The 22889-nt window shown below is 34.9% G+C and overlaps 1 protein-coding gene and 1 non-coding gene across 3 annotated transcripts in view; one reads left to right on the top strand and one right to left on the bottom strand.

Moving 5' to 3' along the window:
- Window positions 1-22889, bottom strand: part of NME7 (NME/NM23 family member 7) — a 331620-nt gene that overhangs the window by 128172 nt on the left and 180559 nt on the right. The window lies entirely within an intron of this gene.
- Window positions 2039-2145, top strand: LOC143681826 (U6 spliceosomal RNA). Its single transcript, XR_013174883.1, has one exon. It is a non-coding gene; the product is annotated as a U6 spliceosomal RNA (small nuclear RNA).

Consider the following 22889-nt stretch of genomic DNA (forward strand, 5'->3'; position numbering starts at 1 on the left):
CTGAGGTATCTATTCTTTTAGATACCTAGGTTGTATTCTTTTCCTGATTTCTAGGAGCTAACGGCAACAACAAAACAGAAACCATGAGAGAGAGAGTGCAAGTGTGGGTGTGTGAGAGGGAGTGAGGGAGGGAAGGAGAGAGACAGAGAGAGACAGAGAGAGAGAGAAAATATAAGACTAAGAAGAAACACCTTTTCCAGACATTGAACTTTAGTGTAAATCCTCTCTTTCAAAGGTTTGCCAGTCTAACAATAAGTCTAAAGAACAGCCTATGCAAAGGCATGGACTCCTTCACAGTCTTTTCTTAGCATGTGTCTTGTCCTTAGCATGTTTGTGTCATATAAAAAAATTACATGCATGTTTGTGTCATATCAAAAAATTACATTAACATCACCACTATTTTCATCAGAAACATCTTTAAGTACAGGGAAGTTGTCAAACTCAAGGCAGTAAAAACATTTCTCCAAAATTCTAATTCTAATGTCATCTGTAAGCTCAGATTTTATCTTTGCAACAAGTACTATAAGTTGTTGCCTTTCTTTTTTTTTTTTGTTTTTTTTTTGTTTTTTTTTTAGAGAGAGGGAGGAAGGGAAGGAAAGACAGAGAAGGAAGGAAGGATAGAAGGAAGGAAGGGAGGAAGAAAGGGAAACATCTTAAACATTTTCTTATTTTTTTATTATATTTTGTTTGTTTGTTTGTTTTTACATGGGCTGGGGCCGGGAATCGAACTGAGGTCCTCCGGCATGGCAGGCAAGCACTCTTGCCCGCTGAGCCACCGCGGCCCGCCAAGTTGTTGCCTTTCAAATGACAGGCTTACTTTGTTTTTTTTTTTGTTGTTGTTGTTGCTGTTATTGTTAATGATTAATAGATTTTTTTATCAACACTCAAAACTACATCATTATCAGAGGAAAATAATTGTTTCTATAATGACTTATTACACAAAACTACCCAGGGCTTTATAGGATTTTTAGTGTACAAGGTTTGATGCGTATCTTAGAGACAAGACATTAGTTTGTTGGATCATTAAGGCATGACTTTAATGAGAAACAGTAATTTTTAAAACATTCTCTGAAGAGCTTTCTCAAACAGTAATTTCACTCTGAAATTAAAACAAAAGAAAATATATTTGTCCCTAATTTTAGCTATAAATCACAATACACAACAATCTCACTTGAAATTTTATGGTTTTGATGTTATTCCTTAAAAGGTGCTCGAAAGAAATTCGAAGCTTGTTTTCACGATCAAGAATTTGAGTATCTACATTTGCAATAAAGTTTTTTTTTTTGCAATAAAGTTTTAATCTCTCAGCATCAAAGTTTATTACATAACAATCAAGCAACAGAGACTGTTTCAAAAACAGTATTAGTTTTGCTTCTTTGTTTCTTTCCAGCACTGCTCATTAGAAGGTGTTGCATACAGGAGGAGAGCAGGGGCTGCTGATTTGGTCATGAAAATCCCTCTTGGAGGAGGAGCACTTTTCCTTTATGGAAGAAACTGCAACTTTATTTTCTTCTGTTTCTTTTCTACTATGAAAACAGGGCTAAACAGAATCTTAAAGTGTCATTTTCTGCTGAGTATTTTTAAAGTATCTTAGTCTCTTAAAATCTATTTGACACGGAGGAGAAAACAAACTGAAATATGCTTTTCCCCATTCTCTCCTCCTTTCTCTCCACATGAAGTCAAAGCAAAAATAGAGCCCCACGAAGTGTCAACATTTAACTTTTTTAGACTCTTAAAGGTAGGTAGGAGTCAAAAAACTTTATATAAATCAGTAGTGGCTGCATATATGTTAGTTTAGTACATACAACCACAATCTAACAGATTATTTGTATTCAAAAGCCAGTCTTTCAAAAAGGTCCTAGTTTTCTACATAGTCCGTTTAGACAGAGTTCCCTGCCTTGTTCATATAGGCAAGCATGAAGCAGATGACGCCCATATAAGATTCATGAAAGTTACTTTACTGTGGTACATAAAGGATGAACATCAGAATCTCCAAAGTTTTTTCAATCTATAAGCACACACAAAAACATACAGTTACGCGCTCGCTTTGGCAGCACATATACTAAAATTGGAACAATACAGAGAAAATTAGCATGGCCCCTCCACAAGGATGACATGCAAATTCGTGAAGCGTTCCATATTAAAATATATATATATACAGTTACCAACACTCTCATCAACACTTGTGACAATTCAAAAGGCTTACTTTCCTAATTGAATTCTAAGAGAAAAAAAGTACCTAGAATTTAATATGTTTTAAAATTTCAGTCTTCAATATTGAAACTGCTAAGTTACTCCATTTTTTCCAAGAAAAAAATAGAAAAATAAAATTTGGGGCATAAAGGAAAAGTAAAAAAATAAATTGGAAAACAGCCTTATTAAACAGATTTAAGAGAAACCTTACATGGAAAAACACATAGGGAATATTCCAATTGAAGGAAAAGCCTGTGTGTACGGAGTTGCTCAACAAACAGGCTTACTTTGTTTTTAAGAAAATATCTGTCAAATATCTGTCTGAATAATAATATTGGTCTGTCAGTCTTTCTTTCAAGAAAAAATGATATTTCATACAAAGTAGCTAGTTAAGCCCACAACTCAATCAAACATGTGCTTTCCTGAAGACGGTATTATATTTCAGGATATTCTCAAGTACCTTATGCATACTTTCCATTTTATCACATAGAATATGAAAAAGGTTGGTACTTGAGAATCAAATATTAATAAAATTAATAATTTTTACTCCTTAATCAAGGGCATTCTTAAGTGAAACTGGACCTCCCCACCAAAACAGATTCTGGTTAAAAATACAATGACTACTATTACAGTTCAGTGTCTTGATTGATGTTAAGGTACTATCAGTTTTATCCATTATTGCTTTTGCTATATCAGTGCAAATGACAACACATTTAAAAAGGCATATAGCCTTCTATTATTATTATTATTGTTATGAAACAGTTTTGATCTCACAGATTCCTAAAATGGCCTGGATTATTATTATAAAGAAAAGGTTTTTAGGTTATTACATAAAAATCCTGATCTAAATATGAAAAATATTAAGTCCTTTGTACTAGCCAATAAAAAGAGAAATCTATAATCTATATTGGCTATAAATCTATAACCACATTAAACTAAGCCCTGTGGTATGAACTATTTGAATAGAATAACTTTATTCACAGTTGTATAAACCAATAAAGAAGTTATAGTTAAGTAACATTGCCATTCTGCCAAGAACAGTTGATGGGATATTAGCTAAATTCCTATTTGAGAATTCCTATTTATTTAGGTCATATGGCATTACAATATCCATCCTTGCTACCCAGGCTGTTACATGCCCAAGGATATTGATTTTTTTAATATTCAGTTGTTTAGGTGTGACAGCAGGATAGAGAGTCATCTATGAAACATGTTCTGTGTTTAACAGCTTAAACAACAGTCAATAACCCTATTTCCTTTATTCTGTGCTAAATAGAAAATGTCCAGACGATGGGACAAACTACAATCATTATGTAAATGAAGCACACAAATGGCAACAACTATGCAAATGAAGCACACAAATGGCAACAACTATGCAAATGAAGCACACAAATGACAATAACTATGTAAACGAGGCATATAAGCAAATACATACATACGTGCATGCATATCTACACATATACACACAATCCCATACCATGCAGCAAGTAAGTTCAAAAGGGTCAAACAAAGCAAATTGTTTTATTTGGCTGGTGTTTGATAGCTAATTAATTTTTCATTCCTTGCTTATAGCTCTATGAATGTTACCACTTAAATATTCTGAATGTCAAATCACCTCCTCTCTATCTCTGCTCCTAGTGCTTTAGTTCATATCCTTAACACCTTTCACTTGGATTGTTCAAAAGCTTCTTTTTTTTTTTTTTCATTTTTTTTCTCTTTATTGTACACTTTATTTTTTGGTATTCCAAACAAAACATAATTATTGTAAAAGCCTGTGTTTGTACAGTAAGTTACATAAATCAATGCAAAATTAAGGTGAACAAGGAAAAAATCTACAGATACAGATACCGGCATTTCTTAAATTTTTATATTTGTATGTTCATATTGTTTATCATTTCCCTAAACTTGAGTTGCATTTTTTCCATCTTTCTTGCCATTTGTTCTTTTGAACATTCAAGTTCATTTATCCTGTCTTCTACTTGCACATTCTTTTTTCTATCTCTTGAAATCTACTACTATAAGTCTCTAATATATTTTTAATTTGACCTACAGTATCTTTCATCTCTATGATGTCTGATATTTTCCAATCTATTCTTTCAAATTCTTTTTTATGCTCCTCTAGTAACCTATTAATATCTTTCATCTCATTATGAACAACCTTAATTAGTTGTTCTGAATTCTAGTCCCCTCAGATAAGTTAACCTGGTCATTTGGTTGAGCCATATCTGCCTCTTGGCTATCAACTTCATACTGTTAGATAATCTTCTCCTTGGCCTGCCTTTATTTGCAGAGCAGCAAACCTTCCATAATCACACCTGGATTCACCCATCCTGTCATTTTTCTATAGTGTCTCTAGTTGTTGCATGCAGATGGCACAACCCCGGCCTCCAGGGCTCTGCCATCTTACCAGAAGTTCTCAAAAACTTCTTTATAAGAGGTCTCCTTGTCCCTGGTCATTCACAGTATCAGAAATCTATTGTTCTGTTTTCCTAAGAATTCTTGCTTATCTTCTTCCCAGACTTTTTTTGGAAACTGATCTCACTAGCCATTTGATTGGAAGGAAGCTATCAACTTCCCATGCAACCCCATAATCATGGTCTCAGAGAGTGGTGCAGAAAGCAGTGGTCACATGACCTAAGCAAGGACACTCACAGCATCTGGCATCATAGGCCAGAGTAATTGATCTAGCAATCAATTAATACCATATTTGGCATTAATTATATTCCTTCCCAGGATTTTGTTTTTGGTTTTGTTTTTTAAATTAAAACCGTGACAAAAAGACCTCTTTCCAATACGGTCAGAAGAATATGAGCCCTACACTGCTGGCAGCCCTCTTCTCTCCCAAGGTGGTAAGGAGAAGATTATCTAAAAGTATGAAGTTGATAGCCAAGAGAAGAAAGGATGAGAGCCAGAGATATCAGGGATATCAACCACTATTCTGGTTAAATGAGACAGTATTAGGAACTCAAGTTGGGTTTCTATCACTTGCTCCAACAATGTCCTCATAAAGCCCCCTAATTTATGTAGGAGGAGATACACCACATTTGGTAGGATTGGTGGAAAATAGAAGAAATGGCATATTCTAAAAGCTGTGATATATGATGATTCTGGTTAAAAAGAACAATAACACATTATAGATAGCAGCAAATTCTCCAAGGAAAAAATCCTATGCATAGTCAAATGATAGCAAAAAAGTTAAATGATCAAAAAGTGGGGTTAGAAGAAAATACCTCTGTCTTCTGTCCATAAAATTGATGAAATGATTAAAGTTGAAGAGGGTAAGAAGTGAAATTGACAAGAAAATATTCTGGTACATTCAAGTCCAAATAGTATTTTTAGTAGAAGAATCATTTAAATAAACAGGCATGCACCAAATAAGAGAAACACAACTGCAAGACAATTAAACAAAACAGGTAGTTTAGCACCACCTGGTATCTGTAAAAGGAAAGGGACAGTCAAGATTTGTTTTTTGCATCAGTTAAATCACAGATTCTAACATGGTTTGCTCTACTTGGAAAAAAATGAACTAGCGTCAAAGGTATGACCCACGATGGATACACGGATGCCAGATAAGGTAGTCTTGGTATGGAAGCAGTAAAATTTTTTTTAATTATTTTTTTAATTTATTAATTAAAAAAATTAACAACAAACAAACAAAACATTAAGATATCATTCCATTCTACATATATAATCAGTAATTCTTAATATCATCACATTGTGGCATATTCATCATTTCTTAGAACATTTGCATAGATTTAGAAAAAGAAATAAAAAGACAACAGAAAAAGAAATAAAACGATAACAGAGAGAAAAAAAGATTATACATACCATACCCCTTACCCCTCACTTTCATTTATCATTAGCATTTCAAACTAAATTTATTTTAACATTTTTCCCCCTATTATTTATTTTTATTCCATATGTTCTACTCTTCTGTTGATATGGTAGATAAAAGGAGCATCAGACACAAGGTTTTCACAATCACAGAGTCACATTGTGAAAGCTATATCATTGTTCAATCATCATCAAGAAACATGTCTATTGGAACACAGCTCTACATTTTCAGGCAGTTCCCTCCAGCCTCTCCACCACACCTTGAACAACAAGGTGATATCCACCTAATGCGTAAGAATAACCTCCAGGATAACCTCTTGACCCTGCCCCGAATCTTTCAGCCATCGACACTTTGTCTCATTTCAATCCTCTCCCCCTTGGTCAAGAAGGTTCTCTCAATTCCTTGATGTTAATTCTCAGCTCATTCTAGGGTTTTTCTCAATCCCTTGCTGCTGAGTCCCAGCCCACTCCAGGATCTCTGCCCCACGCTGCCAGGAAGGTCCACACCCCCAGGACCATGCCCCACGCACAGAAGGGGAGGGTGGTGAGACTGCTCATCGTGTTGGCTGGAGAGAGAGGCCACATCTGAGCAACAAAAGAGGCTCTCTTGGGGGTGACTCTTAGGGCTAAATTTTAAGTAGACTTGACCTATCCTTTGTGGGGTTAAGTTTCATATGAACAAACCCCAAGACTAGGGGCTCAGCCTATAGCTTTGGTTGTCCACACTGCTTGTGAGAATATCAAGAATTCAACTTGGGGAAGTTGAATTTCTCCCTATTCTCACCATTCCCCGAAGGGGGCTTTGCAAATACTTTTCCACTCACTGATCAGATCACTCTGGGATTCATCAAGGCATCACTCTGAACAAACCAACAAAATCTCATGTCCTACCTGAGATTCCAAGTACTTATGGCGTTCAATCAAACTATCTACATAAGTTATATTAGGAAATGCACTAGTCAAAATATAAATTTTGTAACAAATAAACATTTTTTGCTTTAGTCTCACACATATGGTGACATTTTAAAATATTAATTACCATCTATTTTCAGCACCCTGCAATAATGACATTCCTTTGTTCTTCCTCATGTAAAAACATTTTTTAAATTTGTACATTGTACATTTCACTATTATTATACACTCTAGTCATTCCTACATTATACCATCTCAATCCTTAACATCTATCTTTCTTTCTGATTTCATTTATGTCCCCAGCCCTCCTCCCTCTACCATTCTCACATGCAGCTTCATTCAGTGTTTTAACATAATTGTATTACAGTTAGGTAGTATTGTGCTGTCCATTTCTGAGCTTTTGTATCTAGTCCTGTTGCACAGTCTGTATCCCTTCAGCTCCAATTATCCAATATCTTGCCCTATTTCTATCTCCTGATGGTGTCTGTTATGAACAAAATATTCCAAGTTTATTCACTAATCTCAGTTCATATCAATGAGACCATACAGTATTTGTCCTTTAGTTTTTGGCTAGTCTCACTCAGCATAATGTTCTCTAGGTCCATCCATGTTATTACATGCTTCATAAGTTTATTCTGTCTTAAAGCTGCATATTATTCCATTGTATGTATATACCACAGTTTGTTTAGCCACTCATCTGTTGATGGACATTTTGGCTGTTTCCATCTCTTTGCAATTGTAAATAATGCTGCTATCAACACTGGTGTGCAAGTGTCCGTTTGTGTCTTTGCCCTTAAGTCCTCTGAGTAGATACCTAGCAATGGTATTGCTGGGTCATATGGCAATTCTATATGCAGCTTTTTGAGGAACCGCCGAACTGCCTTCCACAGTGGTTGCACCATTTTACATTCCCACCAACAGTGAAGAAGTGTGCCTCTTTCTCCACATCCCCTCCAACACTTGTCATTTTGTTTTGTTGATAACGGCTATTCTGGTGGCTGTGAGATGATATCTCATTGTGGTTTTGATTTGCATTTCTCTAATGGCCAGGGACATTGAGCATCTCTTCATGTGCCTTTTGGCCATTTGTATTTCCTCTACTGAGAAGTGTCTGTTCAAGCCTTTTTTCCATTTTGTAATTGGATTGGCTTTTTGTTGTTGAGTTGAACAATCTCTTTATAAATTCTGGATACTAGACCTTTATCTGATATGTCATTTCCAAATATTGCCTCTCATTGTGTAGGCTGTCTTTTTACTTTATTGATGAAGTTCTTTGATGCACAAAAGTATTTAATTTTGAGGAGTTCCCATTTATTTCTTTCTTTCTCCAGTGCTCTTGCTTTAGGTGTAAGGTCTATAAAATCACCTCCAACTATAAGATTTATAAGATATCTCCCTACATTTTACTCTAATGGTCTAACTGTTTTATGGTCTTAGACATAATGTTTAGATCTTTGATCCATTTTGAGTTAACTTTTGTATAGGGTGTGAGATATGGGTCCTCTTTCATTCTTTTGCATATGGATATCCAGTTCTCTAGGCACCATTTATTAAAGAGACTATTCTGTCCCAGGTGAGTTGGCTTGACTGCCTTATCAAAGATCAAATGTCCATAGATGAGAGGGTCTATATCTGAGCACTCTGTTCGATTCCATTGGTCAATATATCTATCTTTATGCCAGTACCATGCTGTTTTGACCACTGTGGCTTCAAAATATGCCTTAAAGTCAGGCAGCGTGAAACCTCCAGCTTCGTTTTTTTTCTTCAAGATACTTTTAGCAATTCGGGGCACCCTGTCCTTCCAGATAAATTTGCTTATTGGTTTTTCTATTTATGAAAAGTAAGTTGTTGGGATTTTGATTGGTATTGCATTGAATCTGTAAATCAATTTAGGCAGAATTGACATCTTAACTATAGTTAGTCTTCCGATCCATGAACACAGAATGCCCTTCCATCTATTTAGGTCTTCTGTGATTTCTTTTAACAGTTTCTTGTAGTTTTCTTTGTATAGGTCTTTTGTCTCTTTAGTTAAATTTATTCCTAAGTATTTTATTCTTTTAGTTGCAATTGTAAATGGAATTCGTTTCTTGATTTCCCCCTCAGCTTGTTCATTACTAGTGTATAGAAACATTACAGATTTTTGAATGTTGATCTTGTACCCTGCCACTTTGCTGTACTCGTTTATTAGCTCTAGTAGTTTTGCTGTGAATTTTTCAGGGTTTTCAACATATAGTATCATATCATCTGCAAACAGTGATAGTTTTACTTCCTCCTTTCCAATTTTGATGCCTTGTATTTCTTTTTCTTGTCTAATTGCTTGGCTAGAACTTCCAACACAATGTTGAATAACAGTGGTGATAGTGGACATCCTTGTCTTGTTCCTGATCTTAGGGGTAAAGTGTTCAGTTTTTCCCCATTGAGGATGATATTAGCTGTGGGTTTTTCATATATTCCCTTTATCATTTTAAGGAAGTTCCCTTGTATTTCTATCCTTTGAAGTGTTTTCAACAGGAAAGGATGTTGAATCTTGTCAAATGCCTTCTCTGTATCAATTGAGATGATCATGTGATTTTTCTGCTTTGATCTGTTGATATGGTGTATTACATTAATTGATTTTCTTATGTTGAACCATCCTTGCACACCTGGGATGAATCCTACTTGGTCATGATGTATAATTCTTTTAATGTGTTGCTGGATTCGATTTGCTAGAATTTTGTTGAGGATTTTTGCATCTATATTCATTAGAGAGACTGGTCAGTAGTTTTCTTTTTTTGTGATATCGTTGCCTGGTTTTGGTGATGTTAGCTTCATAGAACGTATTAGGTAGCTTTCCCTCCACTTCAACATTTTTGAAGAGTTTGAGCAGGGTTGGTACTAATTCTTTCTGGAATGTTTGGTAGAATTAACATGTGAAGCCATCTAGTCCTGGACTTTTCTTTTTGGGAAGCTTTTAAATGACTGATTCAATTTCTTTACTTGTGATTGGTTTGTTGAGGTCATCTATTTCTTCTTGAGTCAAAGTTGATTGTTTATGCCTTTCTAGGAAGCTGTCCATTTCATCTACATAGTTGTATTTATTAGCATAAAGTTGTTCATAGTATCCTGTTATTACCTCCTTTATTTCTGTGAGGTCAGTGGTTATGTCTCCTCTTCCATTTCTGATCTTATTTATTTGCATCCTCTCTCTTCTTCTTTTTGTCAATCTTGCTAAGGGCCCATCAATCTTATTGATTTTCTCATAGAACCAACTTCTCATTTTATTGATTTTCTCAATTTTTTTAATGTTCTCAATTTCACTTATTTCTGCTCTAATCTTTGTTATTTCTTTCCTTTTGCTTGCTTTGGGGTTAGTTTGCTGTTCTTTCTCCAGTTCTTCCAAGTGGACAGTTAATTCCTGGATTTTTGCCCTTTCTTCTTTTTTAATATAGGCCTTTAGGGCAAAAAATTTCCCTCTTAGCACTGCCTTTGCTGCATCCCATAAGTTTTGATATGTTGTGTTTTCATTTTCATTTGCCTTAGGATATTTACTGATTTCTCTTGTAATTTCTTCCTTGACCCACTGGTTGTTTAAGAGTGTGTTGTTGAGCCTCCACGTATTTGTGAATTTTCTGGCACTCTGCCCATTATTGATTTCCAACTTCATTCCTTTATGATCTGAGAAAGTGTTGTGTATGATTTCAATCTTTTTAAATTTGTAGAGACTTGCTTTATGACCCAGCATATGGTCTATCTTTGAGAATGATCCATGAGCACATGAGAAAAAGGTGTATCCTGCTGTTGTGGGGTGTAATGTCCTATAAATGCCTGTTAAGTCTAGCTCATTTATTGCAATATTCAAATTCTCTGTTTCCTAATTGATCCTCTGTCTAGATGTTCTGTCCATTGATGAGGGTGGGGAATTGAAGTCTCCAACTATTATGGTAGATGTGTCTATTTACCTTTTCAGTGTTTGCAGTGTTTGCCTCAAGTATTTTGGGGCATTCTGGTTCGGTGCATAAATATTTATGATTGTTATGTGTTCATGTTGAATTGTTCCTTTTAGTAGTACATAGTATCCTTCTTTGTCTCTTTAACTGTTTTACATTTGAAGTCTAATTTGTTGGGTATTAGTATAGCTATTCCTGCTCTTTTCTGGTTGTTATTTGCATGAAATATCTTTTCCCAACCTTTTACTTTCAACCTATGTTTATCTTTGGGTCTAAGATGTGTTTCCTGTAGACAGTATATAGAAGGATCCTTTTTGTTAATCCATTCTGCCAGTCTACGTCTTTTGATTGGGGAGTTCAATCCATTAACATTTAGTGTTCTTATTGTTTGGGTAGTACTTTCCTCTACCATCTTGCCTTTCGTATTTTATATGTCATATCTAATTTTCCTTCTTTCTACACTCTTCTCCACACCTCTCTCTTCTGTCTTTTCATATCTGTCTCTAGTGCTCCCTTTAGCATTTCTTGCAGAGCTGGTCTCTTTGTCACAAATTCTCTCAGTGATTTTTTGTCGGAAAATGTTTTAATTTCTCCCTCATTTTTGAAGGACAATTTTGTTGGATATAGAAGTCTTGGTTGGTAGTTTTTCTCTTTTAGTAATTTAAATATATCATCCCACTGTCTTCTCGCCTCCATGGTTTCTGCTGAGAAATCTACACATAGTCTTATTGGGTTTCCCTCGTATGTGATGGATTGCTTTTCTCTTGCTGCTTTCAAGATCCTCTCTATCTCTTTGACCTCTGACATTCTGACCAGTAAGTGTCTTGGAGAACATCTATTTGGATCTATTCTCTTTGGGGTGTGCTGCACTTTTTGGATCTGTAATTTTAGGTCTTTCATAAGAGTTGGGAAATTTTCAGTGATAATTTCTTCCATTAGTTTTTCTCCTCCTTTTCCCTTCTCTTCTCCTTCTGGGACACCCACAACACGTATATTTGTGCGCTTCATATTATCATTCAATTCCCTGAGTCCCTGCTCATATTTTCCAATTTTTTCCCCAGTAGTTTCTGTTTCCTGTTGGATTTCAGATGTTCCGTCCTCCAGTTCACTATTCCTAATCTCTGTCTCTTGAAATCTACCATTGTAGGTTTCCATTGTTTTTTTTTCATCTCTTCTACTGTACCTTTCATTCCCATAAGTAGTGTGATTTGTTTTTTCCATTTCTTCTCTTTGTTCATTCCTTGCCTTCTTCATATCCTTCCTCAATTCATTGATTTGGTTTTGGAGGTTTCCCATGTCTGTTCATATATTCTGAATTAATTATTTCAGCTCCTGTATCTCATTTGAACTATTGGTTTGTTCCTTTGACTGGGCCATATCTTCAATTTTCCTGGTGTGATGTGTTATTTTTTGCTGGCATCTAGACATTTAATTACCTAAATCAGTTTATTCTGGAGATTGCTTTCACTTATCCTACCTAGGGTTTTCTTGCTAGATGAGTTTGTTGCCTATCTGTTCTTTGACCTTCTGTTCAGCTTTTTCTGGACCTCTAGCTTAGGTTTTGTTTAACAGAGGATAATTTTTCAGCTCTTGTTTTCTTGTTTCTTGTCCTGCTTGTATGGTGCCTTTTCCCTCCCCACCCTTAGGAGGGTCTACGTAGGTATTATAGACTCCAGCTGGGTTTTCCCGGACTAAACTGGCCTCCTATTAGGGGGAAGGAGTCGCTTGCTTCAGTTTTCCCTGAGGGTGAGACCCAGCAGGTAAAAGACTTTCCTGTGAAGACTCTGGGCTCTGTTTTTCTTATCCTGCCCAGTATGTGGTGCTTGTCTGCCTGCAGGTCCCACCAGCAAAAGATGTTGCCACACTTTTATCTTTGGAAGACTCTCCCTGCTAGGGGTGTGGTGGAGACAGAGGAGAGGTTGTAGGCTGGTTTAAATGGCTTCAAATTGCCAAGCCCTGGGATCTGAATTCCTTGAGGGAGGGATTCCACCTGAGTTGGGCTTCACCCCTCCCCTGGGGAAGGCACAGGTGGGAGACAGCCCTGAAAGCAGTCCGTTTCTGCCTATCCCTGGGGCAGTTGCAGCTGGAGTAGTCCCTCCACTGAATCCAGAGGCAGCCAAGTCTCTGTAGAAACACAGCCACAAAAACCTCCATTTCCTCCCCTTTCCTCTTTTTGCGTTAGCCCAATAAGTGACCTCCGCCTTGACCAGGTTCGCCTGAGCTAGGGGCCTATTTTTAGTAGTCAGAATTTGTTAATTAATGCCAAATTGGTGATTGGTTGGACTCAACCCCTACTGCTGTTAGAGTCTCTTTCCTTTCCCTCTGAGAAGCCGCCTGGGGGGAAGGGCGCCGGGTGCCAGCTGCCGCAGCTTGGGGAACTCACAGTTCTGCTGAGGCTCGCAGCCAGTCCAGCTGGTGCAGACTGGGGTACGCTGTGTGTCCCTGACGTGGCTCCAGGAGCTGTTCTGTAGTGTTTCTGGTTATTTAGTAGTTGTTCTGGAGGACGAACTAAAATGCATACATTGTTAACTTGGCCCCTCCCCCAGCAGTAACATTTTAAGAGTCGCAGAAGTTGGTATACAGACTGCTCCAAAGGAGTTACTGTGAAAATCCACCTGGAATCTAAAGAGGAAACAAATAAAAGTGCAATTTTAAAAAATAATTTAAATAAATAAATGTAAGTATAGGCACATATATTTGAGAACCCATTCTTCTTCCTCTGATCTCGTATCTGGTCAGTGTAAATAAACCAATGTTAATTTATCTGCTTTGACTGGTCTCTGCTACCTATGAATATTCCTCCAAGGAAGAGTGCACAGATTGAGAAACAGGAGTGTCCACTCCCTTGCAGTCCTTATGAGTTGGATTATGACCCTATTGCTCATAACAACCTACTGTTGAAAAAAAAAGTTCTCTTTCTTCCTTATAACTGCCAATGAGAGATGAACTCCATCAACAATGAGATATTTGGCCAGGGGCTGTGCACATTGATTTGTTCTCCCATTATAGATGTAATTATTGGCAAACATCCAATTTGAAGAGCCATATCCTTGGCCTTTCTCAACTGAAAAACTGACTATTCTCTCAATTTTCCCAAGGATGGTCTGTACCATTCTAGATGTACAGGACAGAAAGAAGTTATTTCATTCAATGGATGCTTTAGGATAGTCCAGTCTGCTACTTGTTTTTGTAAATAAAGTTTTATTGGAATAGAGCCATGCCTATTAATTTACAAATTGTATATGTCTGCTTTTGGCTTCAATTGCAGAGTTGGAAAGTTGCAGCAGAGTTAATATGATTCTCAAAATCTGAAACACTTTTTCCTTTACAGAAAAAGTAAGGGACTGATCTCTGTCTTAGGACATTAGGGGTTAACTAATGCGGTTCTCAAGGAACCGCAATTGAAAAAGAGGTTCCCCAAATTAAGATCTTTAAGGATATACTGTAACTTTAAGGAAAGAAAAATTACACAGGAATGCAAAGGCAACAAATATGTACTTTTAGAAAGAGTTTACTCCAGGAAAAAAAAAATGGAAAAGTTTACTTCATGCTTCCAATAAAATTTAAGAAGCAAGATGCTATGAAACAATAGATAAATAACATGGGGAAAAGCAATATTAAAAGGGAGTTGGCTGAGATGGGCACTGAGTTGAAAAGCAAACTGAATGAGATAAGAAGTAGCTTCAGTAAAATAAAGTCAGTAGCAGAAAAGGCCCCGTTTGTATTCAAGATTCCGTAACAATAAATTAAATATAATTAATTCACCTACAAGAATCCTTTTAAGTCACAAGTATATAGATATAGAAGACAGGCATATACTGCTATATATTTTGCACATTAATTAAAGATAATTTGGTGGCTAGGATTCAGGGCATATTAAACTCCAAGGTAAATTATACTACCTATGGTTAGATACAATAATTAGTGTCCTTGGCTACCTCATATCTGCTGCTAAGAGCAAAGCTTTTAAAATTTGTGTCTTGTGCTATGATTGAATTAAAACTTGGATTTAAAAAAAAAGCAATACATTTTTTCCTTATATTGATAAGGTAGTAGTGCTTAATAGCAAAAGTAGTAGACTTTCACAGACTTTTGGGGTTCAAACTCCCAGCTCCAACACTTTCCCTAAATGTGTGACCTTCAGCAAATTACATAACTTTTCCATGGTCTCAGATTCATTTCTCATCTGTAGAAGTGGGATGTTTTATCTGCCTCACAGGATCTTTGTGAGGTTCACAGTAGCACTATTCAAGTGTATGCTAGCAGAAGTAGAGTAGTATTAGAGCAAATGTTAGTCATAAGTGAGTTAGGGTAAATTCAGCTGAATCATAGCTTTTCTTATAAAATTAGAATGAACTTGATTATTATCAGTGCTGCCAAAATGCAAGCATTTTGTATTTCACCCATTTCACAAGAGAACACTGTGGGGCCAAGGTATTACAAAATCATAAAAGAAGATAGCAAATGTAGGAACAATCAGTTTTAAAACCTCTTCTTAAAGACAGAGTCTTAGCTTGGGTCAAATACTAAAAGCCAAATATGTGTTATTTATGTGAATCAGAAAGTAAAATGAATTAAAGGTGAAAATTTAAAGGACAGACAGATATAGCAAAGGGAAAACAATATTTAACAATGGACAACATGGAAATCAGGTGGAAAAATATCTTGGTTCAAAAAGGTGAAACAGAACTGTCACAAATCGTTATGAATCAAATATATGACAAAAATATTATAAGGAAAAAGGATATTCAAAGCAAAGAAATAAAGAGAAGCAAAATTCTTGTATGGCCTAAAAATACCATTCTTAAATTCTGACAGATACGATTTTAAAATATTGATTAAAAATATCAGATTTTTATCAAAATTAAACATTCTAAACATACCATCAATATGACTACAATAAATAATATGGCACAGAAATTATATAGGTCATTTTATTTGATCAAAATAAAGAAAATGAGAAAATTCCCATAAAAGTTAACAAGAACAAAAGTTAAACTCCTGAAAATTTAAAAATGCTCTCCTAAAAAATGACTGGAACATTTTGACTGGCACAAGAATAACAAATCAGAATAAATCATACTGAAACAGACAACAATATTCAGAAGTTAGAATATAAGGAAGCAGATGTTCTTATACACAACTGGTAAGAGTATTTAATTGGTCCTTTTTGGAGGATAAATTGGGCTTTATTAACAGTCATAAATTGTTCAATTCCTTCAATCAAGGAATTCCATTCCTAGATATTATTCTGAGTATAAATAGGACATGCTGACAAGGATTTATATAGAAAGATACAAACCAAAGAATTATTAACAGAAATTTTAAAATCACAAATAATAAAAAAACAGGAAGATGATAGGTAAAAAAGTATGCAATTCTACAACTGACTGTTACACAGACTTTAAAATCATATTTTCAAAGATTATGTAATTGCTCAAAAAAATTAAAAATACAATATTAAGTGAAAAAGTGCAGAATAAACTTGTATAAGTAATATAATTACCAATGCATCAAACTAGTTACTAACCTAATACAAAAAAACAGAATACAAAAAATAAAACTATACAGTAATAACACCCTAATGAACTTAGATACAAATATTCTTTTTTTTTAATTGTGAGTTTACAGAAAGTCATGCACAAAATATAGAGTCCCCATTTAGCACTCTATAATTAATACCTTGCCTTAAGGTTGTACGTTCCCTACAAATGAGGAAACCACATTTTTGTCGTTGCATTATTAATTGTAGTCCATGGTTTACTTAGGGATCATTGTACAATTCTACAGATCTTTTTTTTAAGTTTTAAATCTAGTAACATATATATAACCTAAAATTTCCCATTTTAGCCACAAACAATTATATAATACAGTGCTAATTGCTTTCACAATGTTGTACTACCGTCATCACCGTTCATTATCAAAATTTTCCATCATCACAAATAGAAACTCAGTACAACTTAAGGGCTAACTCCCTATTTTCTACCCCCCACCACAGAATAAGCTGTATTCTAAATTATCATTCTATGAGTTTGCTTTTTCTAATTATTTCATATCAGTGAGATTATACAATGTTTTCCCTTTTGTATCTGACTTATTTCACTCAACATATCTTTAAGGTTCATCCATGTTGGGTCAAGTATCAGAACTATATTCCTTTTTACAGCTGAATTATATTCCATTGTGTATATATACTGTATGTGTGATTTATCCATTAAACAGTTGATGGACACTTAGGTTGCTTCCAACTTCTGGCAATTATTAATAATGCTACTATGAACATGGATGTGTGAATATCTGTTTGAGTCCCTGCTTTCAAAACTTTGGAAATTGCCAGTTCTAATGGGAATTCTACTCTTAACTTTCTGAGGAATTGCTATACTATTCTCCAAAGCAGTTAATCCATTTCACATTCTCACCAGCAATGAATGAGTGTTCCTGTTTCTCCACATACTGTCCTACACTGGTAATTTCCCCTTTTTTTTTAACAGTGGTCATACTTGCAGATGTGTAATGGTGTCTCATGGTGGTTTTGATTTGCATTTCCTACTGGCTAATGATATTGATCAACTTTCCATGTGCTTTTTTTGTCATTTGTATATCTACTTTAGAGAAATGTGTATTCAAGTCTTTTGCCCATTTTTAATTGGACTGTCTTTTTTATGTAGGATTTCTTCATAAATTCTGGATATTAAAACATATCAAATATGTGGTTTTAGAAGAATTTCCTCCCATTGTGTATGTTGTTGTTTTATTTTCATGATGAAGTCCTCTTATGGCCTAAAGTTTTTAATTTTAATAAGATCCTAGTTGTTTATTTTTTCTTTTTTTGTCGCTTGTGCTTTGAGTGTAAAGTCTAAGAAACGAATGCCTAACATGAGGTTGTGAAGATGTTTCACTAGGTTTTCTTCTAGGACTTTTAAACTTCTGGTTCTTATATTTAGGTTTTTAATGCATTTTGAATTGCTCTTTGTATAGGGTACGAGGGATCCACTTTCATTCTTTTGCATAAGGAGATCCAGTTTTCCCAGAAACATTTGTTGAAGAGATTATTCTTTCCCAATTGAGTTGTTTTCAGTGCCTTGTCAAAAATCAGTTAGCCATAAATGTGAGGATTAATTTCTAAGTTCTCAATTCCATTCTCCTGGTCTATATGTTCGTTCCTATGCCAGTACCATATTGTTTTGATTACTGTGGCTTTGTAATAAACTTTAAGATTGGGAAGTGTGAATCCTTCAATTTTATTCTTCTTTTTCAAGGGGCCTTTGGCTATTTGGGGGTCCTGTAGTTTCCAGATAAATTTGATGACAAGACTTTCCATTTCTGCAAAGCAGGCTCTTGGAATTTTTACTGGGATTGTGCTAAATCTATAAATCATTTTGTGATAAATTTTCCTCAATAATATTTAGTCTTCCAACCCATGAACATGGAATGTGCATTCATTTATTTAGGTCTTCTTCGATTTCTTTCAGCTAAGTTTTGTAGTTTCTGTGTACAAGTCCTTTACATCTTGGTAAAATTTATTCCTAGGTATGTGATTCTCCCTTGCTATTGTGAATGGAATGTTTTTCTTGATTTCTTCTTCTAATTGTTCATTAGTAATGATTAGAAATGCTACTGATTTTTGTGGATAGATTTTGTACCCTGGCAATTTGATGAATTCATTTATAAGCTCTAGAAGTTTTGCTATGGTTATTTTAGGATTTTTTTGTATATAGGATCAAGTCATCTGCAAACAGGGAGAGTTTTACTTCTTCCTTTTCCATTTGGATGGCTTTTATTTCTTTTCCTTGCCTAATTGCTCTGAGTGTAACTTCTGATAACAGTAGTGACAGTGGGCATCTTTCCTTTATTCTTGATTTCAGAAGGAAAATTTTTAGACTTTCACCATTACATGTGATGTTAGTTGCGGGTTTTCATAAATGCACTTTATCATGTTGAGGAAGTTCCCTTCTATTCCTAGTTTTCTAAGTGCTTTTATCAATAAGGGTGTTGGGTTTTATCAAATGCCTTTTCTGCATCAATTGAAATAATCGTGCTTGTTTTCTTCCCCTTTTATTCTACTAATGTGGTATACTACATTAACTGATTTACTTGTGTTGACCTACCCTTGCTTATCTGGGACAAATCTCAAATGATCTTGGCGTTTAATTCTCTTAATATGCTGTTGGATTTGGTTTGCTAGTATTTTAAGTTTTGCATCTATATTGAGAAAAGATCCAATCTTTAACTTTCTTTTCTTCTGGTATTTTTATCTTGCTTTGGTGTAAGGGTGATGTTGGCCTTGTAAAATCAATCAGGGAGAATTCTCTCCTCCTAAATTTTTTTGAATGAGTTTGTGCAGGTTTGGTGTTAATTTTTCCAGGAATGTTTGGTAGAATTACCATGTGAAGCCATGTGGTCCTCAGCTTTCTTTTCTTTTTTAGGAAGTTTTTTATTACTCAATCAATCTCTTTACTAGTTATTAGTTTTTTTTCAGAATTTTTATTTATTTTTGAGTTATTGTATATAGTTTGTGTCCCTAGGAATTAGACAATTTCATCTAGGTTATCTAATTTGTTGGCATACAATTGTTCACAGCACACTCTTATAGTGCTTTTACATTCATTGGTATTGGTAATAATTTCTCTCCTTTCCTTTCTGATTTTAGTTATTTGTACCCTCTTGTTCTTTGTTAGTCTAGCAAAAGGTTTGTCAATTTTATTGATCTGTTCAAAGAAGCAAATTTTGGTTTCGTAATTTTCTCCTTACTGTTTTTTAAAATTCTCTATTTAATTTACTTCCACTCTAATATTTATTTCCTTCCTTGTGTTCACTTTGGGTTTAGTTTGCTCTTCCATTTCTAGTCCTTCCAGCTTTTGGCTAGGTGACTGACTCAAAATCTTTCTTCTTTTATGATGTAAATGTTTGAAGTTATAAATTTCCTTATCATACTTGACTCCGCTGCATTCCATATATTTTGGTCTAAAGTGCTTTCATTTTCATTCATCTCACATGAAAATTTCCTAATTTCCATTGTGGTTTTCTCTTCAATCAAATGGTTGTTTAGAAGTATGTTATTTAATTTGCACATTGCTGTGAATTTTCTATTTCTCCCTGTGCCGGTCTGAATCTGTGGTGGACCCCAGAAAAGCCATGTCCTTTGATCCTCATTCAATATTGCTGGGTGGGAGCATTTTGATTGTTTCCATGAAGATGTGACCCACCCAACTGTAGGTGGCAACTTTTGATTAGATGATTTCCATGGAGGTGTGTCTCCACCCACTGTAGGTGGAGTTGCTTGCTGGAATCCTTTAAAAGAGGAAACATTTTGGAGAGAGTCCCTTTTTTGGTAGAGCCACAAGAAAGCCAGCAGATACCACCATGTTTGCCATGTGCCTTTCCAGCTGAAAGAGAAACGTTGAATGTCGTAGGCCTTTTTGAACCAAGGTATCTTTCCCCAGATGCCTTAAATTGGACATTTCTATTGACTTGTTTTAATTGGGACATTTTCTCGGCCTTAGAACTGTAAACTAGCAACTCATTAAATTCCTCTTTTAAAAAGCCATTCTGTTTCTGGTATATTGCATTCTGGCAGCTAGCAAACTAGAACACTCCCTCTGTTAATGATTTCTACCTTCATTCCAATGTGGTAGGAAAAGATACTTTGTATGATTTCAAGATTTTTTTAATTTAATGATTCTTGTTTTATGACCTAACATTTGGTCTATCCTAGAGAATGAGCCATGTGCACTAGAAAAGAATGTGTATTCTGTCGCTTTTGGGTAAAGTGTTCTTTATATGTCTGTTAGGTTTAGACTCATTTAGTTCTACTTCCTTACTGATATTCAGTCTAGATGTTCTATTCATTATTGAAAATGGTGTATTAAAGTCTTTTACTATTAATGTAGAATCATCTATTTCTCTCTTCAAATCTGTGAATATTTGTTTCAATATCTGTGAATCTCTACTCTAAAGTAATATTGTTTTCCTCTTTTTAAAAGTAAATATAAACTAAGCCACAATAAGTTTGAGTAACTTTTCCAAATTTACACGCTGGTACTTAGAAGAGTCAGTATATAAATTCAGGCAATCTGGCTGCAGAGCCTGCTCTTAAATTCCTGCACTATACTATCTTGCAAATTTATCAAGTACATTGTGTGGATAGCTGAGATAAGACTAAACTATAAGTGGCAAAATACATTCTCATTGAGATAAAGTCCAAATGGTTGGGCCTCTGCTGCGAGTCATCATCCAGTATAGATTTCGTTAATTTCAACTTATAATTTCTAAAGTCACTGGACATGGACATCCAGCAGGCAAGCTGGGGAGAACATGTTAGCAAACAAAGAGCATGAAGGACTGTGCAAGCAGTTTTAATGAGTCAAACAAAGAAGTGGTACGTCATTTCTGCCCACATTCCATTGTTCAGAACTACTCCACTGCCCACATACCATGTGTCCATGTCACATGGCCAGACAAGGGAAGTTAAGAAATATAATCTTTGCAAGTGGCCACTTTCTAGAAGCAACTCTACACTATGGAAGGGTAGCACAAATATTTGGATAATAGTTAACATTTTCATATCATATACACAATGTGTTCTAGTCACATATTATATTTCATATAATCCCCACAACAGCCTATGAGGTAAGTACTATTATAATCTTTACTTTATAGATGCTCTCCATCTATATTTAAGAATTAAACAACACAACCTAATACCTAATAAGCGATAGCACAGAATGTTTTTTCTTGTATGCTGCATGATACAGTCACATTTCATTATTTTTCCATGTCAGCATCCCGTTATTGCAGCATCATTTGTTGAATTTTTTGTTTTTTTTATTTGTTTTGATTGTTTAGGAAGTGCATGGACTGGGAATTGAACCCAGATCTCCCACATGGCAGGCAAGAATTCTACCACTGAACTAACAATTCTTGCATCCCCAATAGCATTGAATTTTAAATCCAGTTCTGCTTAACCCAGGAGCCTGATATTATATGATGCTGCAATAAAATATATATTTTATATATATTACATATGTAGTATATAGATTATATATATATATACTGCATATTTATGTACTCACATACAAATATATACCCACACGTTTATATTCCCATGGATTATTTCTTTTAATTTTCTGAATATATATTACAAATACATAACAGAGAAGAATATGGAATGTATATTTAGTAAATTTTTTAAATGTTCAGAGGATAATCACACAATTTATCGGTTATTCAGAGTTTAGTATTTCTTTCCTTCTTACCATTTTGATGTGCACTAAATTTGACATAAAATAGATTTTTAAAATATCATTTTATTATTTGTCAATATTTCTGAACAACTGTCTAATAGAGAGGAAATCATTAAGAGAAAAATTAAGTTGTCAAACAGGGTCAATGGGCAATATGCTTCAAAAATTTCGGCACAACTGATCTTCCCAGTTAATAATCTAGTAGTTTCAATTCTGCCATAAGTCTCTACATCAAAAAATATTTCCTGTAGAAATAACTTATTCTGATGTCCTGCAGTCCTGATCATTTCTTTTGATATCTCAATATTTATATCTACAGCAACCTTGGAAACAGCAAACCAACCTTTACACAGTGGAAAGAATTATAAAATACCAATTCCATGAATGTTATGTTTACTCCTCACAATTAGTAAGGTATAAAGCCATGACAACAAAATCCTAACCACAAGAATCCTACCAACAAAATCTAACATGAAAGGAAACTTGGGGCGACAAAACAACTTGCAAAACTGACTTCAACTCTAAAGCAGCAGCCAGGAAGCTGTATAAAACAATTCACCATTACCGGGATGTTATGCTTATCAACCCAGATGGTAACTAGGAGTGGCAAGAGATGAAACCATAGGAAGGAAAAAAAGAAAATTGGGAAATGTAGATAATGGAATCTTACATTTTAGTTGGGTAAGAACCTGTGCAAGAAACGTTTTAATGCTGAAATAACTAAGAGTTTATGAGCTAACAAATAACACATAAATAGTTATATCTAATTTTAATAACCAAA

The sequence above is a fragment of the Tamandua tetradactyla genome, chromosome 4 (genome assembly GCF_023851605.1).
Source record: "Tamandua tetradactyla isolate mTamTet1 chromosome 4, mTamTet1.pri, whole genome shotgun sequence".
Lineage (NCBI taxonomy): Eukaryota > Metazoa > Chordata > Mammalia > Pilosa > Myrmecophagidae > Tamandua > Tamandua tetradactyla.